This window comes from Cervus canadensis, chromosome 22 (assembly GCF_019320065.1).
Source record: "Cervus canadensis isolate Bull #8, Minnesota chromosome 22, ASM1932006v1, whole genome shotgun sequence".
In the NCBI taxonomy this organism is placed as follows: domain Eukaryota; kingdom Metazoa; phylum Chordata; class Mammalia; order Artiodactyla; family Cervidae; genus Cervus; species Cervus canadensis.
The window spans coordinates 54708034-54728862 of record NC_057407.1 but is presented as its reverse complement, the minus strand read 5'-3'; the positions used below and the strand labels follow the sequence as shown (position 1 = coordinate 54728862).

The 20829-nt window shown below is 39.3% G+C and overlaps 1 protein-coding gene and 1 non-coding gene across 15 annotated transcripts in view; both read left to right on the top strand.

The window, feature by feature from the left end:
• The window catches only part of RBMS3 (RNA binding motif single stranded interacting protein 3), a 1027957-nt gene that overhangs the window by 614464 nt on the left and 392664 nt on the right, over positions 1-20829 (top strand). The window lies entirely within an intron of this gene.
• TRNAG-CCC lies at positions 3646-3718 on the top strand. The gene has a single exon. It is a non-coding gene; the product is annotated as a tRNA-Gly (tRNA).

Sequence of the window (20829 nt, the reverse complement as noted above, 5' to 3'; positions counted from 1 at the left end):
TTTGTTGATATTCCTATACATGCCCCTTATTAAGAATTCTAGCATATATAGCAAATGTTTTCATACATTTTTAATTACCTATTTCATGCAATTGGCCATTTCCCAATTACTTCTTTGTATTATTTTTGGAAAAGTTTTTACTTTTGCTACGAATGATATCTCTTTCACATGTCCAAATTCACAGCTTATATCTCACTTGCCACCGAAGCCAGATATGCGTCACCAGTAACCTTTCGTCATGGTAACAACAGTTTTAGAGGCTCTCACTAGGATAAAGCTCATGTGACATAGGCTGTGGTTCTTTTTTGATTTCATCTTATTTTTTAACCTATGAATTTATTTTTGACTGTTTTGGTCCTTGCTGCTGCATACAGGCTTTCTCTGGTTGTGGCAAGCGGGGTCTACTCTCGTTTGCTCTCATTGCAGTGGTTTCTCTTGTTGCGGAGCATGGGCTCTAGCGCACAGGCTCAGTAGTTGGGGCAGTGTGCCCAGTGAATGGTTGAATGCACCAAGGAGGATCCCTGCAGCAGGTGGGATCTTACTGGACCAGGGATCAAACCCATGTCCTCTGCATTGGCAGGTTGATTCTTAACACTGGACCACCAGGGCAGTCACAAAGGCAGTTATTTTTTAACCAAGGTGGCCTGCTTACTATATAAGTGCTGTTAAAAAGTCAGTTAGCAGAAAAAAATTTAAGTGTATTATCTTTGTGTACTAGATTTCCATATCTGCCTTATGAAAATGCAAAGTGAGACTAAATTACAAGTTTTTTTGACAAACGTGTAGGTAAACTTTAGCATTCTTAAAAGGACTTTCATTTAGGGGGTATAAAGGTCTTTATTAACTTTCTTCCTAGACATGTTTGTTAACAGGTCATCTTAGGAGCCAATCCTTGGCTATTTTGAGGTGCTTATTCTCCGTAATCTAAAGCCACCAGTTTACCCTTTTTAAAAAGGTCACTGTTTTAGGGAATTACATTGGGTGGTTTTATTCATAAATGAAATAATGTGATGAATCAATTAGTTCAGTATTACTATTATTTTAGATATTGGTAAAACACAAGTCAACTTTTTAAATGTTTGAATGTATCTATTAAGTCTAAGAAATGTAACAGTGATTATTTTTAAATGAAGCGCTCCCTCCAGTGCCTCCCAAACACATGCCTGGACCCACAGCTGTTATGGCTGCTGGAAGATGCTGGCCGACATGAGAGTCAGGCTAGTGTTGCATCCCATCCTGGTAAACCTTCTGGGTTCTTCATTCATGTTTTCTTGCTCCACATGCCTGCTTGTTTATGCTTCTATTGGTGAAAGAGAACATGTTAATTCTATCTCCTTAAATGCAGCTGATCTATCACATAGAATTTTAAACTCTTTCCCACTCCAAAATCATTGAAGAGGCTGGAATGGAAACATAAATCTGTATGTACTTATGTAGTTATAAATGCTGAACTTTAAAAAATTTAAATAGTCTCCATTTCGGAAGGATGTGCATAGAGGGGGAAAGGGCAGGTGGGATGAACTGGGAGAGGAGCACTGACAGATCTGCACCCCCATGTGTAAAGCAGACAGCTAGGGAGAGGCTGCTGAATGGCATAGGGGCCTCCGCTTGGTGCTCTGCAATGACCCAGAGGGACGGGATGGTGGGGCAGAAGGCACGTGGACGAGGGGATGTATGTCTGCATGTAGCTGATTCACTTCATTGTGCAGCAGAAGTCAACACAACAGTGTAAAGCAGTTTTGCTCCTGTGAAAATAAATAGTGGCACAGTGGTAAAGAATCCACTTGCCAATACAGAAGACTCAGGAGACGTGGGTTCAATCCCTGGGTTAGGAAGATCCCATGGCATATAAAATGGCAACCCATTCCAATATTCTTGCATGGGAAAACCCATGGAAAGAGGAGCCTGGTGGGCTACAGTCCATGGGGTCACAAAGAGCTGAATATGACGCAGTGTGTGTGCGCGCGTGCACACACACACACACACACACACACACTTAAATAAATAAATAAACCGGGGAAAATTTGGAAAAAAAAAAAAAAAGGAGAAGGCTGTTCACAGATCAGTGGGAAAGATAGGGACTCCTGACTGTCTTCAGGCTGCAGATTCACTCTGATGATCTTTGTCATTACTAAAGTCTTCCCAGTTGGCTCAGTGGTAAATAATCTGCCTGCAACACGGGAGAACCAGGTTCAATTCCAGAGTCACAAAGATCCCCTGGAGGATGAAATGGCAATCCACTCCAGTGTTTGTGCCTGGGAAATCCCATGGACAGAAGAGCTTGACGGGCTACGTTGTTGGGTAGCAAAGAGTCAGAGGAGACTGAGCATTCACACACATCATTAGTAAAATAATAAGCACAGAGGATAGAGGTTGTATCTACAAAGAGACTACAGTGTTTTGTATTAAACTCTTTAGTAAATTTGACGAGCATTTTATCTCCCTTTATTGAGAAGGACAAACTATAACCTATCAGAAAAGTCTTCTGGCAAGTTACTATCAAGTTCTGGAGTGAAGACAATGTTTGTGTTGGCTGAGATTAAGGTTCCCTGGTTCAAGCATTCAACTTTGTTGTGGCAGTAAAAAGTATGCCCTGTGCCATTTTTAAAAGAAAGGAAGAAAATCCCTCAGATAAAAGAGGAAAATCCTAACTGAAAAGCTACCATATACCTGTAAAAAATAGAAAACATAGCTTATGGAATTAGCTCCAACCTTGAAGTTGAGACCCTTAATTTAGCTTTGACTTTGTCATAGTGAAATGTAAATACATTTATGGAACACCTGTCTTGTACCAGGCACTGTAGAATACCCCAGAAATAAAAACTAAGTTACGACTTTCATGCTCTTTATTACCAGAATGTGGTTCCTTCATTCATAAACTGAAAGAAACTGAGCTTCTCTATACTCTTCCACCTCTGATGTCCTATGTGAAAAACTCAATGAATATATTCATTTATTCTTTCTGTGGATGTTTATTATGAATTAGGAGTCGTGCTGTAGGTACTGGCGAAAAGGTAGACAAGACAGAGGGTGGTTTACATCTGAGGAAGAGAAGAAGAACCTGAAAAATGCTAATAAATAAAGTGTAATTCCAGAGAGTCATAACTGAGTGAAGTAACAGAAGCACATAGAATGATACGACAGTGTTTGGGCGAGCTATGTATATTAGTAGAATAGAGCTCAGAAGGCAAAGTGATACTGTTGAAAGTGTACATATGCAGTTAGTTTCATAATATGAACCTAAATACTGTTCATTCAATAAATGGATCAAGATGTATTCAGAGACAGTTTTAAATATTGGACTCAGAAATACTATGCAGCAGAATAGTTTTCTATCAATCAGATGAAGTATACCATGAAATTGACCTGTTCACCTCACTGTCCCACATCGCAGAAACATCCAAGGTGAAAAAATTACCAAGTGCCCAGGACAGACCCTAAATCTTAAATAAATAATAAGTACTATCAAAATATAGCTGACCACAGGGAATCCATGTGTAGTGATGTAAAGCATAGGTTATGGAGGCAGAATACACACTTTCGCATTCCAGCTGTAGAAACTTCACATTTGCTGTAGACACTTAGGCAAATCACTTCCTCCCCTGTGTTTCAGTGTCCTCCTGGGTAAAAAGTAGCCCTGGGACTTCCCTGGTGGTCCAGTGGTTAAGACTTTGCACTCCCAATGCAGAGGCCACGGGTTCAAGCCCTGGTCAGGGAACTAGATCCTACATGCCATGCAGCATATCCAAAATACAAAAGAGTAGACTCTAGTCTATAAAGTTGCTTGGGGATGAATAGGGTAATCTGCTATTTTAGGGAGTTCTTTATTATTAATATCCTATTTCAATATATTTAATTATAAGCTGGTCCTGGTATAATAAAATCCTTACCCTTAAGTAGGCGCTGAATACTAGAAAATGAATAAACATTATAGACGTCAGTTCTCTTTTTTGCTCCTTCCACAATGACCTTCTCCATTACTGAAAAGTATCATTTTTTGAAAGGCTATATTCAAAGCAAACGAGTGGAGAAAGCATATGCTAGAGTATGCTGGAGAAAATGATGGAACCCCACTAAAGGAAAGGTAACCCAAATGCCCTTCATCACCTTATTGGAAAACGGAATGCCTGCTTGATGGCGAATGCCAGTGGTGTGATGGAGAGCTGGGTAGAGGGGAGTGGGCTGAGCAACGAGGATGAAGGATGTTCCTCCTGGGACAAATGGGTGCTTTTAAATGACACGTCTGGTAAGGGAATTGTCTTGAGGGTAGTGACTTTTGAATACCCTGAAAATAGAGCCTTGATTGGCCAGATTTCTTGTCTCTTCCTCTTACTGTGTTTTAATGTTGTTTTAAAATCTTTCTGTGACTACTGCAAAGAGGAGCAAGGTGAGAGAAAGGAATAATATAAGAGGCAGAGAACCCCAATGGGCCACCATCCATTTTTGTTTCTGATGGTTTTCTATCTCTTATCTTCATTTAGAAACTTAGGAATTTTTTAAAAATGTTGGAGTATAGGTGATTTACAATGTTATGTAACTTTCTGTTCTACAGCAAAGTGAATCAGTTATGTACATACATATATCCATTCTTTTCTTGATTCTTTTATAGATTATCACAGAATAATTGACTATAGTTCCCTGCACTGTACAGTTGGATCTTTTTGTTTATCTCTTTTGTATACAGAGGTGTGTATATGTCAATCCCAAACTCCCAATTTATCCCCCTTTTACCTACCGGTAACAAAGAGTCGGACACAACTGAGCGACTGAACTGAAAACTGAACCATAAATTTGTTTTCTACATCTGTGACTATTTCTACTTTGTAGATAAGTTCATTTGAAAAACAAAAAGAGCATAAATATGAACATAAATAAATATGAACATATTATTTTGATTCCCTCAAAAGGCTCAGTGTATGATGATATCTTCTGACAGAAAAGAATGTATTTCCTGCTTCCATCAGGATTAGAAATTATGTAAATTTTTCAGCACTGAACACAGACTGTGGTACTGCTAAACACAGGCTTTTTATTTTCCCCAACATTTTTGTGATATTCTGTAACAGACCCCATGGAACCAACTTAAAACAAGTGTAAGCAAAACCTTTGATCCTTGGGGAAGATAATTTGATGCAAGATGTGTTTTCTTGGTGACGCCTCTGTATATATACCCTACCCTTCATCAGTTTTGACAACTTTCTGTGACCTATGGCCAATAACCTCTACTTAATCTACAAAGTGCATACTTTTCCCAAGCTGCAAATGTGCTCCCAGGTGTTAAGAAGGTCACCGAAGCAGTTCATTTGCTGAGTTACATGAAGATACATACCTGTCCGCCCCCCCCCCCCAAGTCATTGGGAAAAGAAGTGTTTCCAAATAGTGACTGAATTACAGATTTCAGTGATGAACCGAAAGCCCTTAAAAATATGATAGTTTATGTATTGAATGCCTGCATATGTCTATGCTTAACTGCATGAAGAGGAAAGGATAACTTAGGCCACTTCCCTGATCTGGAAACTACGTGGAATACCTTGGTGTGGGCAGGGTAATCCAGACTGAGCAGCCCTGCCTTCAGCTAGCTGTTTGGTCTCAGACAAGTCGCTGGAAACTCTGTTTCAGGGTCATTGGAAAAATGAAAAGCCTACTACTTAGCTCACTCCCATCTCGAAAATTTGTAGTTCCAAGAAGAAAGAATGTGAGGGTAAAAATCACAGAAGACTCCATGAAAGTCAGGAACTTCTGCTTGAATGTAAAAGCCTTTAGATTTTGACAAAACGTGATCATGCCGTCTTAAGCCTAGACGTCAATATAGGTCCTCCCCACTTTTTGAAAATCTCTTTATGCCATTTCACATTTATGAAAGACCTATGTCAATACTTCTTTTGGCTAACCAAAAGGAATCCAAAGAGGATGTTTGCTTTTCTGAAAAAGAGCAAAAAGCGAAAATACCCTTCAGTGTTTGTTTGCAGGAAGTCTTCACCAAGGCAGCACCCCCACCTCCCCCAGCAGTGAGAACGGCCCCACTAAGCGCCTGCCTCAGTCCTGCCTTCAGCATCTCAGCATCAAATTGCCAGAGCTTTGAACTGTATCTCTGAGCATCTGTGAGTTATCTCAATTTATAATGTGCATCAATAGCAAGGTCTTGCTAAGGTAATCATTTCTTCGCTTTATGCCATTTGGGCTTATGAAAGGTTTCATGGGAATGCTCTGCCTTGAGATAACAGGGGAAACATGTATTAGTCCATGGGACATACAGTTTGAAGTGTGAGTCTTGCAGATGACCTACATCTAAACCATTAGACAATAATTATTTATCTAAAGTAGTGGCCCAGCAGATTTACTGTTAGTTATGAATGGTGCTTTGACCATTCTTGTCTGGCAATCCCTGAGCTGTAAGATGTGAATATACAAACTTTGTAATAGTAGTATCATTATTAGGAGTGAAAAACACGGAGCACCTGTCCTATCAGTAGACCTGGCTGTCAGTGCCAGTTCTTAATAAACGTTATCAAGAGGAACACAGTGACTAGAGCAAGGGTGTGATGCTGAGATGGGGGGCACAGACCCCGGAGCCAGAGCATCTGGCTTCACCAGCTTCACCACTGAACCAGTGGGAATGCTCCTTATCCGTCTCTGCATGTCTTTATGTGTAAACTGGGAACACTAATAGGATTTCATGTTAATATCTTAAAAATGACCAGAACAGTCCCAACACACAGGAAAGAGTTGGCTTCCCCATTGCTATTCTAGAGAATAAAAAAGTCTGGGTTGCCACCCTGGTTCTGCCACTTCTTTTGTTTGAACCTCTGCCTTTTTATCTGAAAAAAAAAAAATCATAATAAGAATATTTACCTCTCTCATTATGAAAGATTGAATGGGATGCTACTTCCTCCAGGAAGCATTCCTGAGCATCCATTATTGTTTCTCTTATTGTGCTCATGTATGTCCACCTCCAGATCATTGTTGTCCTTGAGCCATATTTACCTGTTTATTTATTCATATCCCTGTATGGACTGTAAGTTTACTTTGGCCAGGAATTGTTTGTTTCTCACCTTTGGTTTAGGTACTCAACACGTATTTGTTGAAGGAATTTGTAATGGAGGGAAGGAAAGAAGGAAAAGAGGGAGGGGGAGGAAGGGCAGATGACAGGTAGATAATCTGGCCATGCCAATTCTTAAGAGTCCTGGAGGAGTCAGTTAGTCTGTCTGTGTTTCATCTGGAAAATGGGATGCTGGTCCTGGCATTGTCTAGCATCCACTGCATGCCTTGCCAGGCCCACACTGGGGCAGAGATGCAGAGGTAACTACATTCCTGAGGAGTTAGTGTGCAGAGCTCTCCATATACTCCCAGAGAGAAACCCAGCTTCTGCAAACCCTGACTCATTCTTGTTACATGAGTCTCCATCCTCTGATAGCAGACACTTGCCATCCCTGGATAAAACAGAACAGAACCTGGAAGTAGCCCTGGATTCAGAGGGATGTTCAAGGAATAACACATATTTTGTGAGGGAACTCCCAGCATAGCTCAATTGTAGTTGCTTCATTAATGCTCACCAGCCAAATGAAATGCACAGGCTGCCTCAGCTGTTCCATGAGTCCATATTTTTTATCAAAACAATTTTTTAAAATGGGCTGAGGTCCACAGTTGATGTCAATGCAACTGGAACATTTCTCCCCGGAGAAAGGGAGGGATTGAGGCTTTCCTTGCACAGGACTCAGGCTGGTGTCTCCTTACCTTTCAGACGTGACCTCAGTGGGGATGAATTAGGGAGGGCCTGTGGTCTCTCTAGTGGGCTGATACTTTCACATCCCAACCATCAGAGGGTACTGAGAACTTAAACAAATGCACTAGCATCTTCCCCTAAATCCTCTGGATTTAAGAATTTAAAGGGTCTGATTAATGTATTTCATCTGCTTTACTTGAGATCATTATTTCATATACCACAAGAAAACACATTATCTTTTCAGCTGACAACACAATCTTATAGGTCATTTTCATATAACTCTTTAGACTTATTTAAGCAAACAGTTTAAAAAATTATTCTTGTGCACCCATAAAAAAGAAAATACAATTAAACTACTTAAGTTATTCTAAACAATTGTTCACAATTTGAATCTAATTCTGATTAATTTTATAGCTAAGAATTGTCATATCCCATGTCTTTCCCCACACAGCATGATCTTGTATGCCATCAGGAGCATTGGTGGCATAGCATTGCTTAGAACGATGCTCCACTTGTGTCTGAGGTTTTCCTCTAAGTCACCATTCCTGGCCCTTTTGAAGCTCACACATGGGTAAAGATGGTTGCATCCTGATTATATATGGCTGACAGCTACTTTAAGAAGGATCCTAATTTTAGAGCCATTAAAATATGAAATAAAAATTTGCATTTTAGAACTGATGAAATAAGAAATTCACACCTTAATGATGAGAACTGTCTTTTTCTAAAGACTTGACAGAATTCAGAGTGCAAAGTACGTAGATTTTATAGCCCAGCAGCGCAGGGTTCATATTCCTCTGTCTACTGGCTATTTTAATGAGGGCAAATTATTTAACTCCTCCAAGTCTGTCTCCTCATGTGTAAAACTTGTCTGAAAGAATTATTGGGAGTAATAAATATAAACAGACCTCCTTGCCCTAAGTACTTATACAAAATATGTTCCTTCTGTGAAAAAAGAGCTCAGTTTGAACTGATATTTTCACTTCAGTTGAATGTTTTATATTTGATATTTACAGATGGAGATTATTAAAATTGGTAAAGTTGTTATGTCTTAATAATGAACTGATTACTTTTAGAAGATGAAGTTTCTATTCAGATAGCCTGGTTTGCAAACTATTTCACCTAACAGAGAGCCCATCTATGGTTGTGTTGTCTGTCAATTTTAAAAATTCCTCCTATCAAGAATTTAAATTTTGGTGAGGTCACATGTTGAATCAGCAATAGATCAAATACTTGATTATATTCTTTCTCCTCTACCCATTTTCAGTCCAACTTTTAAACAGAAACATGGCTAAATCAGAGAGACATGGTTTAAAATCCAGTTGTGTTAAGGCTATTTCTATTTGACACTAATGTGTATCTCCTAGTGCAATGCTAATAAAACTTGTACCTCCAGAAATAGGCTTGAAAGTTCAGATCAAAGAATGAGCATTCTTATTCCTGGTGACAATTCTGTATTAAATTCATAGTAGTTTGCAGGATATCATGTTTCTTATTTTATGAAACAGAAAAGGATAGGAAGGCAGAAACTAAAAGCAGTATATGGCTTCTCCCTGAAGGTAACTAAAGCTTGGGAGCAGCTGGCTAACCTTGGTGCTTTATTTTTCTTCCTGATTTCTATTGCTTCTTCATCTTGCCAACTCTTGAAGAATCTAGAAAAAAGATCTCATTTTTTATAGCGCAAGATACAGATTCTAGTTTCCTTCAGGAAGTGTAAAGTAGGACTTCTGTTGAACACCATCTTCATTTTGTCTTCTGTCTCCTGGGATAGACAAGCTGGTGAATGTCCTTATGTTAACTAACAGCTACAGTTCAAGTTTAGAGAATTTTGAAGAAACAGATTATTGATTCATATGCATTTTACTATTCTATCAGTTTTTATCATCCCTAGAATGGCAATGAGCAATCTAGAAGCAAAGGTTGGATACAAATTCCCTGTCAACTTCACCCAATACCTAGTACAGGACTGCCATGTGGCAGGCATTCAGTAATTCTTACTGCATAGCAGGAGAGTTAGTAAGAGCAGGATGGGAAAGGGAAGAGAGGAAATTAGCTATTCAGAGAACATTCTTGAATTCTTTCTGAATATCACCGATAGGGCAAAGCAGCTGAATTAATCATATGCACATCACCTGAATGTATGATTGGAAATGATTCTTGAGCTCCACCCTAGGCCCACTGAATCTGAATCCTCAAGAGCAAGGTTTGGAAAACTATAATTTATAATTATAAAAAATAGTGTAATAAAAATATAATTTATAATTATCACTCTTGGTGATTCTTATGCTTGAGTAATTATTTTAAAATTCCACAAGACAATATTTTTTTAAATTCACTTAAGTTGATAAAATATGTTAGGATTCAATTCAATTGAATAATTTATTCAATTCTGACCAATATGGAAACATGGTGCTCGGCAGCAAAAAGAGAGAAAGTTTCATTGTTTTAAATTTGGTTCTGAAACCATCATTTTGTTCTTCTTCCTGAGCTGTCTATTCCCTCTCATTGAGCAGCAGAAAAACATTCAATTTTATTCTTATTGGAGGGCCTATTATTCTCCAGTGCTCAGGAACTTGAGTATTTTTTAAAGGAGTTAAGTTGATATTGATTCAGAGAAAAAGTGATCCAGAAAATCATAATCTTTTCCATATATGAATTACATTGTACCTATTCCTGTAAAGAGAATAAATAATAAGAAATTATTTTAAAATAATATATGATCATATAAAAATGAGAACATTAAAAAAAACAAAATGAGAACATTCCTTAAGGCTCTACTTGATAACAGCTTTTAATTGCAGTCATTAAGACAGTCATAGTCACCTTGCCAAACTCTATTTGTGTACATTTCTGATTTCAAACACATAACTTTGGTACCACCATTTCATCTCTAATTGCTTCTCTCTGTTATTATTAGTGTCTGTATCAGATACAGCATGACAAATACTTTTGTAAATAGTATTATAAACACTGAGTGATCTGATTGCTCGATTACAGAGGAAATAAGAGGTTCAAATTCCCACATAATGTTTGTATAAATAGAAGTTTTATATTATTACTTTCTCTCAGTAAGGCATGGTGATCCTCCATAGGTCAAATGCCAGCATCGCACTAGAACAAAAGTTGATCAGAGCCAAAATAATCACACATTTCCTGTATCACACCTGGCTTATCAATTCATTTATAATGAGATTTTTGGCAGTGAATAGCCCCGTCTGAGCGTGTTTCTTCTAGTCCCTGTAAATTACTATTTGTCTATCTGAAAACCTATTTTGTTGTGTTTACTGAGCACCTTTCACTTGCTAATGATCTTTGCAAATTAAACAGTAGAGAAGAGGCAAGGTTAACTTTTCAAAGCTTCTTTATACTGGGTGAATGAAAAGCAAGAAGCGACTGTCCTCTGATGCGCTGTCCCCATCAGCAACATTCCCACTAATACCCACCCCCAAACACACCAGGAGAACGTGTCAGCCCCAGAGAAGAACAACAGATACAGATACAGGCATTTGCGTGGCACCCAGAAGAGCAAGTGAGTAGGAAGGAAAGTCTGTTGACAGTGCCTCCTGCGAAAGATCAGCCCTTAGATAAGACGCTCTCCTGCTCCTGCTTCTGTGGCGCTGCTTCAGTTCAGACCCTGGACATGTGCCCTCATAAGGTTTTCCCCAGTATCATTCCAGGAGAGTGGAATTCCACATCAGCCAAGATTTGCATGAATGAAGGCCCTGAGCTCCAAGCAGTTAGCAAGTCTCCCAAGACTGTTGATCAACTAATAGTATGAGAATTCACTCACTATGAGAAATCAAAATTTTGATTTTCCATGGAATTACCTTTGTTCTGCCCTATTTCTTGTTTTCTTGCTAATAAACTTCCTTAACAATCTTGGTGGGAGAAGAGTCTAAGTAAAATAGAAAAAAGGCCTTAACGTTTGCAACTGAATATGCTTACAGTTATTTCAAACTTGTTGGTTGATGATGACAAGTTTTCTCTTCTAGTTGACATAATACAAGTCTTTGAATTCTCTTTCATTTCAAGACCGAGAGCTGCTAGGCACTTGGGCACATGAGTACCTTGGGGTTTGAGAATTCTTCCTTTGTGGAGTGTGGCTAGGAGTTTTGATGATATTTATTAAAAGGAATCTGTCATGGCTTTGAAAATGCTCAGCATTGTAAGTAGTATGTTCCACTCCAAAAGCCAGGGAACATGACTAAGTGGGTCTTTGCTCATTTTAAAGACACTGGATGATAATTTCTCTAAAATGAGATTAAACTTAATAAGAACTTCCCCAGTGGCTCAGCGGTAAAGAACCTGCCTGCCAATGCAGGAGACACAGGTTTAATCCCTGGGTCGGAAAAGTTCCCTGGAAGAGGAAATGGCAACAGTCCAGTTTTCCTGCTTGGGAATTCTCATGGACAGAGGAACCAGGTGGGCTATAGTCCATGGGGTCAGAGTTGGATATAACTTCACAACTAAACAGCAACAACAAAACTTAACAAGCAAGGAAGGTATCTTTATGTGCATTCTTCCCAACATTGAATTTAGGAAGTTTTCTTTGGACAGTAGGAGAGCAAACCTGTGGATTTTTCTCTTCTGCTGATTTCTCAACACCTTATGTAGTTTCTGAGGCTTTCCTGGTGGCTCAGATGGTAATCTGCCTGCAATGCAAGAGACTCTGCTTTGATCCCTGGGTTGGGAAGATCCTCTGGAGAGGGAAATGGCAACCCACTCCCGTATTTTTGCCTGGAGAATCCCATGGACAGAGGAACATGGCAGGCTACAGTCTGTGTGGTCACAAAGAGTCGGACACAACTGAGTGACTAACACTTTCATTCTCTGTAGTTTCTAATGACAATATATATTTTCTTATGATTAACTGGCACAACTGTTTTAATTTTTATTCTAGTGAGATTTACTGTGTGCTAAAAGCAATTTTATAAACATCTCCAAGCAAATCCTATACTATATCTCTAGAAATCATAATTGACACTGCAGGGGAATAATTGAGGACATTACAGGTTTTCACTATACTCATTTTGCTAAAGCATGATCTCTGCTTCTGCTTTTTCTTTACAATTCATAGTATCCACTTATCCATAGCTCTTGCTCAGTCCACTTGGGCTGCTATAACAGAAACCACAGAATTGGTAGCTGATAAAAAATTTAAATTAATTTCTCACAGTTCTGGAGGCTAGGAGTTCCCAGACCAAGGCACGTTCTCATTCTGATGGGAGCTCTAGCCTGGTTCACAGCCTGTGTAGAAGAGGCTAGAGAGCCCTCAGGTATCTCTTTCATAAGGGCGGTCATCCTATTCAGGAGGTCGCCACCCTCGTGACCAAAGCACTTTCCAAAACGCCACCCAGCCCACACACACTACCCCCCCCCCCCCCCCCGCCAATAATATAGGGCATTAGCCTTTCAACACATGAATTTGAGATGGGGGAGGTCACAGACATTGGAAAAATAGTTACATTTGCCTCCATGTATAAAATCACCAAAAAGTGAAATTTCTCTGTGGCTGTCTAAAACTTTGAACATTTAAGAATGAAGAAAGTAAAGTCATTTTTCTCCTTGAAACTTGTAGTCAGATTTATACCCTACACCTTAACCTACAGAAAACTTTCTCAAGGGTGTTACGTGTACCATGGGGATAATGCAGCTGGACAATAGGAGGAAAATAAAAAGAGTAGGCAGAGGGTGTTATATCTTCGTATCTCCTCTAGGTAATAATGGTAGAGTTTGGATGGTAGGATTGTGGCATACCAAATTATTTTTACATAATATAATATTGCTATTTCCTTTCCAGTGTCTTTTATTTTGAAATCCAGAAACAAAATTAGTGCTAATACAAATTTACTACCATGTTGGGCATCTGGATAGCATTTTGCTATTTTTGCTTAGTCTTATAAACCACCAAAGGAGATTATATATATATATGTGTGTATATATGTGTATACATATAGGCATATATATTTGATTTCCAAGTTGCTTTTTTCTTGAGCAGTTGCTGGATTGGTCAATGGCAAAAACTTGATTCTGACTTGAAAATTACATTGAACCATAGACCTCCTACTCAGAGTGCAAGACAAAGAAGAATTCCTTCTCTTTTTAAGTTCCCTGGAGAAGAGGGAGGAAGATGAACCCACAGATGAAATATGCCAGGTCCCCACTATGTTGCTGTAATCAGATGAAACATCCAACTTGTACTTTTGGCTGATTTCCTGGCTGGTTGGAAATTGAACACAATCGTTTCTGATTCTCAATCCACATTTCATCTGCTGAATATTAATACCTCTCAGTAGCCTAAGACTGCATTTCAATCATCCCACTCAATAATCTCATTTCTTTTTCCTGCAACAGCATTGGCAAAATGGAGACAACTATCTCATAAGGAAATTTCATAACAATGTTTTTGTATCTTGTTGTTGTTCAGTTGCTCTCATGTCTATTTTAGTACCTACAGTATTAATTATTGTTTCTGACAAAGGAAAATGTTTATATCACCAGAATAACTAAAATTAAATGATCTCATAGGTATTTATTAATCACTGCTTCCCTGGTGGCTCAGATGGTAAAGAATCTGCCTGCAATGCAGGAGACCTGGGTTTCATCCCTGGGTCAGGAAGATCCCCTGGAGAAGAGAATGGCAACCCACTCCAGTATTCTCGCCTGGAAAATCCCATGGACAGAGGAGCCTGGCGGGTACAGTCCATGCAGTAGCAAAGAGTCGGACACGACTGGCCAAGTGCACTGCTATTGCTACTGACAGTGTTTAGTACTGTCCCAGCCATTGTCGGGGTGCAAAGGAAGGAAAGAGATGTATTCTTTCTTTGTCGCTGCCCATTTTGAGGTGACGTATTACTAGTTGGCATTTGGGTCTATAGCATTTCAACCTATTAATGAATTCCTTTAATATGCAGAAGCATATTATGTGTAACTGCCTGTGTTAACACAGACACTTTTATCATCTAAAAGAGGGATCATGGGCTAACTTCATCAACCGAATTTCCCTTTTCCTCCTTCTATTTAGCAACCTAGCAGCCACTGCTGGTGCTCTCACTAGATCTAGCTTCTTTGTCTGCACACCTCTGTTGTTACTGTTTCTCTTCAGTCGCTCAGTCGAGTCTGACTCTTTTCTGCCCCATGGACTGCAGCACACCAGGCTTCCCCGTCCTTCACTACCTCCCAGAGTTTGCTCAATCTCATGTCCATTGAGTCAGTGATGCCATCAAACCTTCTCATCCTTTGTTGCCCCCTTCTCATCCTGCCCTCAATCTTCCCTAGTGTCAGGGTCTTTCCTAATGAGTCAGCTCTTTGCATCAAGTGGCCAAAGTATTAGAGCTTCAGCATCAGTCCTTCCAATGAATATTCGGGGTTGATTTCCTTTAGGGTTGACTGGTTGGATCTCCTTGCTGTCCGAGGGACTCTCAAGAGTTCTCCAACACCACAGTTTGAAAAGATCAATTTTTTGGTGCTTGGCCTTCTTTATGGCCAACTGTCACATCCATACATGACTACTGCAAAAACCATAGCCTTGACTGTATGAACCTTTGTCGGTAAAGTAATGTCTCTGCTTTTTAACATGCTGTCTAATTTGGCCATAGCTTTTCTTCTGAGGAGCAAGTGTCTTTTAATTTCATGGCTACAATCAGCATCCACCATGATTTTGGAGCCTAAGAAAATAAAATCTGTCAGTGTTTCCACTTTTTCCCCATCTATTTGCCATGAAGTGATGGGACCAGATACCATCATCTTAGTTTTTTGAATGATGAGTTTTAAGCCAACTTTTTCACTCTCTTCTTTCACCCTCATCAAGAGGTTCTTTAGTTCCTATTCCATTTCTGCCACTAGAGTGCTGTCATCCGCATATCTAAGGTTGTTAATATTTCTCCTGGCAATCTTGATTCCAGCATGTGCTTCATCCAGTCTAGCATTTCTCATGATGTACTCTGCATAGAAGTTAAACAGATGACAATATACAGCCTTGACATACTCTCTTCCCAATTTTGAACCAGTCCGTTGTTCCATGTCTGGTTCTGACTGTTGCTTCTTGACTTGAATACAGGTTTTTCAGGAGACAAGGAAGATGATCTGGTATTCTCATCTCTTTAAGAATTTTCCATGGTTTGTTGTCCACCTCTCTACGTGCAGACTTTTCCTCTGAGATCAGTAACCAACAGAGAAGTAAAGACTCACCCCTGCTTTGGGACGATTTTCAGATGTGGGTTCTATACAGGTCACAGAGCTCCTCACTTTCCCATAGTGGTCACAGAGGTCACTCACTTGATAATGTACTTTTTTGTGTGGGGCTGCGCTGGGTCTTCCCTGCATACACAGCCCTCCCTGCTTGGGCTTAGTTGCTACATGGTATGTGGGATTTTAATGCCCTCACCTGTGATCAAACCTGTCTCCCCTACATTGGAAAATGGATTCTGAACCTCTGGGCGACCAGGGAAGTCCCTTGATCATGCACTTTTTATTACCTTATTTTCCTTGCCTGATTTATATCCCCTACCTCCACTAGGCATTTCCTGGTATCACCTCCCAATTCATATACTTGTACTCACATTTTTCTCTCAGACTCTGTTTCTGGGGGAATCCTAACCAAAATAATAGCGTTTTCTAATACAACCTGTTCAGATGAGAGTCATTCCAAGACTTCGTCATTTCCTTCCCCATGCTCCATATTCAGGACATCACTAACATTTTCACAGCAAGCTCCCCTTGCCGTGGGACATCAGTTCTGGTAATCTTCTACTGATGCCTGGATCACTGCAGCAATATTCTAACCAGAATTTCTACCTCCAGCTTTTATATCTTTCAGATAATCTTGTAAACCACTGCCAGACAAGTTTTGCTAATTATCTATTGGTTGCTTGGTCCCAGCATCCAAGAATCTTAGAGGTTCCTATAGTCACTACTGTAGTAGTGACTTTATGGCTTTCAATATCTATGTGCCACTTATGCCCAAAAATTATATTTCTCCGTGGAACCTTTGTCTCAAATGCCAGTCTTTTGGGTACCCTCCCTACTTCACCTCTGCACTTGGATGTCTATTAGACATTTCAAGTTTGAAATGTCAGAGCTGAGTCCCTGGTCTCCCCACTACAAACCTGCTCATTCTGCAGTCTTTCCCATTTCAGTGATGGCAGCTCCATTTTTCCCTTTTTTTAGATCCAAAACTTAGGAGATATCCTTGATTTATCATTGCCCCCTTCCCCACAAATCACTTCTAATCTTTTCTTTCTTCTCAGTGCAGAAGACAAAGTTCCTTTAAAACTCTTGGGTCAGATCATGTCCCCCAGTTGCAAAAAGCCAATCAAGGAATTCCCCTCTCACTCAGGGTACAAGCCAGCCTCCTTACCGGGATATCAGGGCTGATGTGAGGACTTGCTTTATCACCCTGACCCTCATCTTTACTACTTTTCCCATTTCTCGCATCACCACTGTCATATGAGTTAGTCGTCTCATTCACTCAACAGATGTTTCTAAGTATTTGGTCTGTGTCTGCCATGTTCTGGGTGTTGGGAGTGAATATTGAACAAGAAATGTATGGTTCCTATCCTCTTAAAGGTTAGATTCTATTAGCTTTTACAGTGTAGTAACTTTACAGTATAATCCTAATTATATATCTCAGCTGGTTCAGGCTTGGCAAAAAAAAAAGCCAAGTCATTCCCAAAGCTAGAAAGAACAACTTGGAAAAATTTCATAACCTTTGGCTTACTCTTCATTGGCTGAATACTGTCACCCTAGCAGTAAAGGATGCTGGAAATGCAATTTTTAGAAAGGTATGTTGCTGCTATGAAGAAAATCTGTTTTTTGGTTTTGTTTAGTTTTGTTTTCAGTTAAGTAGAAAGGAAGAGAAAAATAAAAAGAAATGGAGAATGTATACTGTGTAGATAACTAGCAATTTCTAACACAGCTGGTGTAAAATTTCTTGTGGTTTATAACAGGTCTCGGTCCTGCCTATTTCTGAACATTTTAATCAGAAATGCGTTACTACACTCACTTGTTTTTATATTAGAATAAGGGCTATTTATTACCATCGGCTCAGGAAATGACCCAATCTGGCCTTGTAAGACAGAATTAATTTGCAGTGACTCCAACGGAAAGTTGGCTGCCTTTTAACTTAATAACTTGAAAACTGTCAGTATCCTTTGAAGTTAATGATAGTTGTAAAGTGCAAATAAAAATTTTCCTAAAGGAAATCAAACTCACTAAGACTCGTAAATGAATGCTCTGTCACTAGAACCACTAATGTGTGTGTGAAGGGGGAGTTGGGTGTGAGGGATTGGACCGAGTTTAGAATTTTATTGTTTTTGGTCTGGTTTTGTTTTGGCTTTTGAATTATAGAATGCCTAACAAGTTTTCACCTTGGAAATAAAATGTAAAGCATTTAATGGGTTTCTTCTGGTTGTCAAGTGGAGTATTAGAAGCAGAGCTATTTTGTGTGAGAATTAGTGCTGGGAATACTTAAAATATGATTGTCCCCTCTGGCATATTGGCACAGCAAGGCCTCACCAGGTAAATAAACACAGTCTCTTACTTCAGTCTTTCTGTCCTGGCAGGTGATTTTATGAATTAGTATATGGATCCCCATTTTAATTAGCTTTTATTTTCTTTAGCAAGTAAAGTTACTGACTAAACCAAGCGTAAAAGATTCATCCATGCAAAAATAGCAAACAACTCTCATCCAAGTTATACAAAGTAAAAAGCAAGTCATTTCAAGGAAACATCAGCAACATATTTTGCATGTGTGATATATAACTAATTTCAGTCCCAACTTAAAGCAGTAAGAAGGTTCCAACATGGATGGGGAAGCTTTCTCTCCTTGGCACATCCCTGCATTTCATTTACAAATCAAAGTTTGTTTCAGCAGGAAGTAGCACTTTTTCTTTCTGTCTCTTATTGCTCATTTGTGGGTTTATTCCTATTTAATTTGTTGATCCAAAGAGATGCCAGATTGGCATCTCTGGGTACTGCAGGTTCCTGTTGGTGTCTGGCAGATGAAGGCCGCATGCAGGAGCTCTGTGTTTACTAAATTGGTGGTGACTTTAGGTTTCTGGAGGAAGAACTGTAAAAACCCTCCTGAAACCTGGGTTGGCACCCTCTGCCCACCAACATCCCCAAAAGACATAGCAGTCAAGTTAATTTCATTAAGGTTGGTTGGAAGAAATTAAAGGATTCTTTTTCATTAATGTCTTCCTCAAACACAACATTTCAGGCCTTCAATTGTTTCTATAACTCAATGATTCTAAATTTGCCTGATTATAAGAGATACATGTGTGGTTAAAATTTTTCTTTAGGATTCTTCCCTTGGAAATTCTGTTCTTTAAGGCTGGGTGGTACTCTTATAACAAGTAATGCTGATTGTTCTTATCATCAAGGCAAGCTGCAGAAGGCTTCTCTTGTATGAATGGGTATGATGGATCGTGGACTGAAAACACAAAGTTTAAGGTTATCTCTGAAAGTCTGTTTCCTCATTATGCAGTATTTATTACTGGAATACACTTATAAGGTGTTTAGTAACATGGGCACTGGAGTAGACCATTTCTCTCTTCAAAAAGTGGAAGTAATAGCTTAAAGAGCAATAAAGAAACTTTCCTAGCAGTGCCAAAATCTGCAAGTTTTTAAAGACCCCCTGGTGGCTCAGAGGGTAAAGCCTGCAATGCGGGAGACCTGGGTTTGATCCCTGGGTCGGGAAGATCCCCGGGAGAAGGAAATGGCAACACCCTCCAGTATTCTTGCCTAGAGAACCCCACAGATGGCGGAGCCTGGTAGGCTACAGTCCACGGGGTCGCAAAGAGTCGGACACGACTGAGCGACTTCACTTTCACTTAGAAGCCACTGGTCCTATGCAGATGCCCTCTTCCTTGGGCTTTGCCACTAGGGAAGAACCGACTGTTTGAAACATTCATTCCATTCAGAGGAGTTGTGGGTTTCAGAAGGATACTTTCCTCAGTATCAGAAGGATACTTTCCTTATTAGGACCTGTGGGAAAGGTGTGTATTGGTAGGTAAGCAGGTTGGGATTGTGTTCTTGGAAAGCAGAGGAGATAGAGTAGCCACTCTCCATTCCTACCAGACAAAAGGATACCAGAGCCTAAACACAGTTTTAATATGACTGTAAACAGTATAGTGATAAGTTTCACAGTAGTCAATTTCCTGCATGTTGTAAGTACTTGGAAAACTTGCCCAGACAGAATCTTGAGGCGTGCGATTCTCCTACAGTAAAACCATGTATTAAAATCCAATCCAAGTTAACAATAGATTATGAGCCTATCTTAGAGTAGGTGATGGATATCTATTTAAAATCACTAAGCCACCATGCCTGTAACTCATAATTTTTGATACTCTGATATTATCCTGAGAATTTCATGTAATCTCTCTGGATCATGTGGCTTATAAGATTTTCATACACAGCTGCAAAATTACTTGATAGTTTATCTGTAATCATCCTCTGCTACACAACACATCCCAGAGATTGTTGATGTGTGTCTCCCAGTCACTATTGGACTATGATTCCCAGCTTGTTTCTCATCCTGGAGCTACTAAAATATAGCATCTGTTCTTAGATATTCAATCAGCTTTCAAGTGAATGATTTGTGAAGCATTTGAAATCTGCAAAAATCTGCAAGGAAAGACAGGCCAACACATCCCATAGTTTCTCCTACTTTAAAATTTCTTGGCATTTCTTGACTTGGAGTAGAAAAGAAAAGTTGAAAAATGTGCCATTTTTAAAGACGTGTTTAAGTTAGATCATTTTTAAGCTGAATAAGTCTAGATTCTTTGGTTGTTTATGTCTCTTCTTACAAATTAACCCTGTTAGTTGCTTTAAACTTGGAAATTTTCTTAATCTATCTCAATATAAAATAAGACCACATTCTTTTAATTTCATAAATTGGAAAACACTTTCAGATTTCTGTATCTGCTAAAATATTAATCAGAAAAACCTCTGCCCCAAGAGTTAAAATTTTATTGTCTTTTCTTTTGAAGTCTTACAGATTTCCTTTCAATTTATTTACTATAGTTGACTTGTAAAGTAAAGATGCAAAAGTGCCATTGTTAGGAACAGTCCAATTTGGAAAAAGTGAGATTTGAGGCATGTTTAGAGGG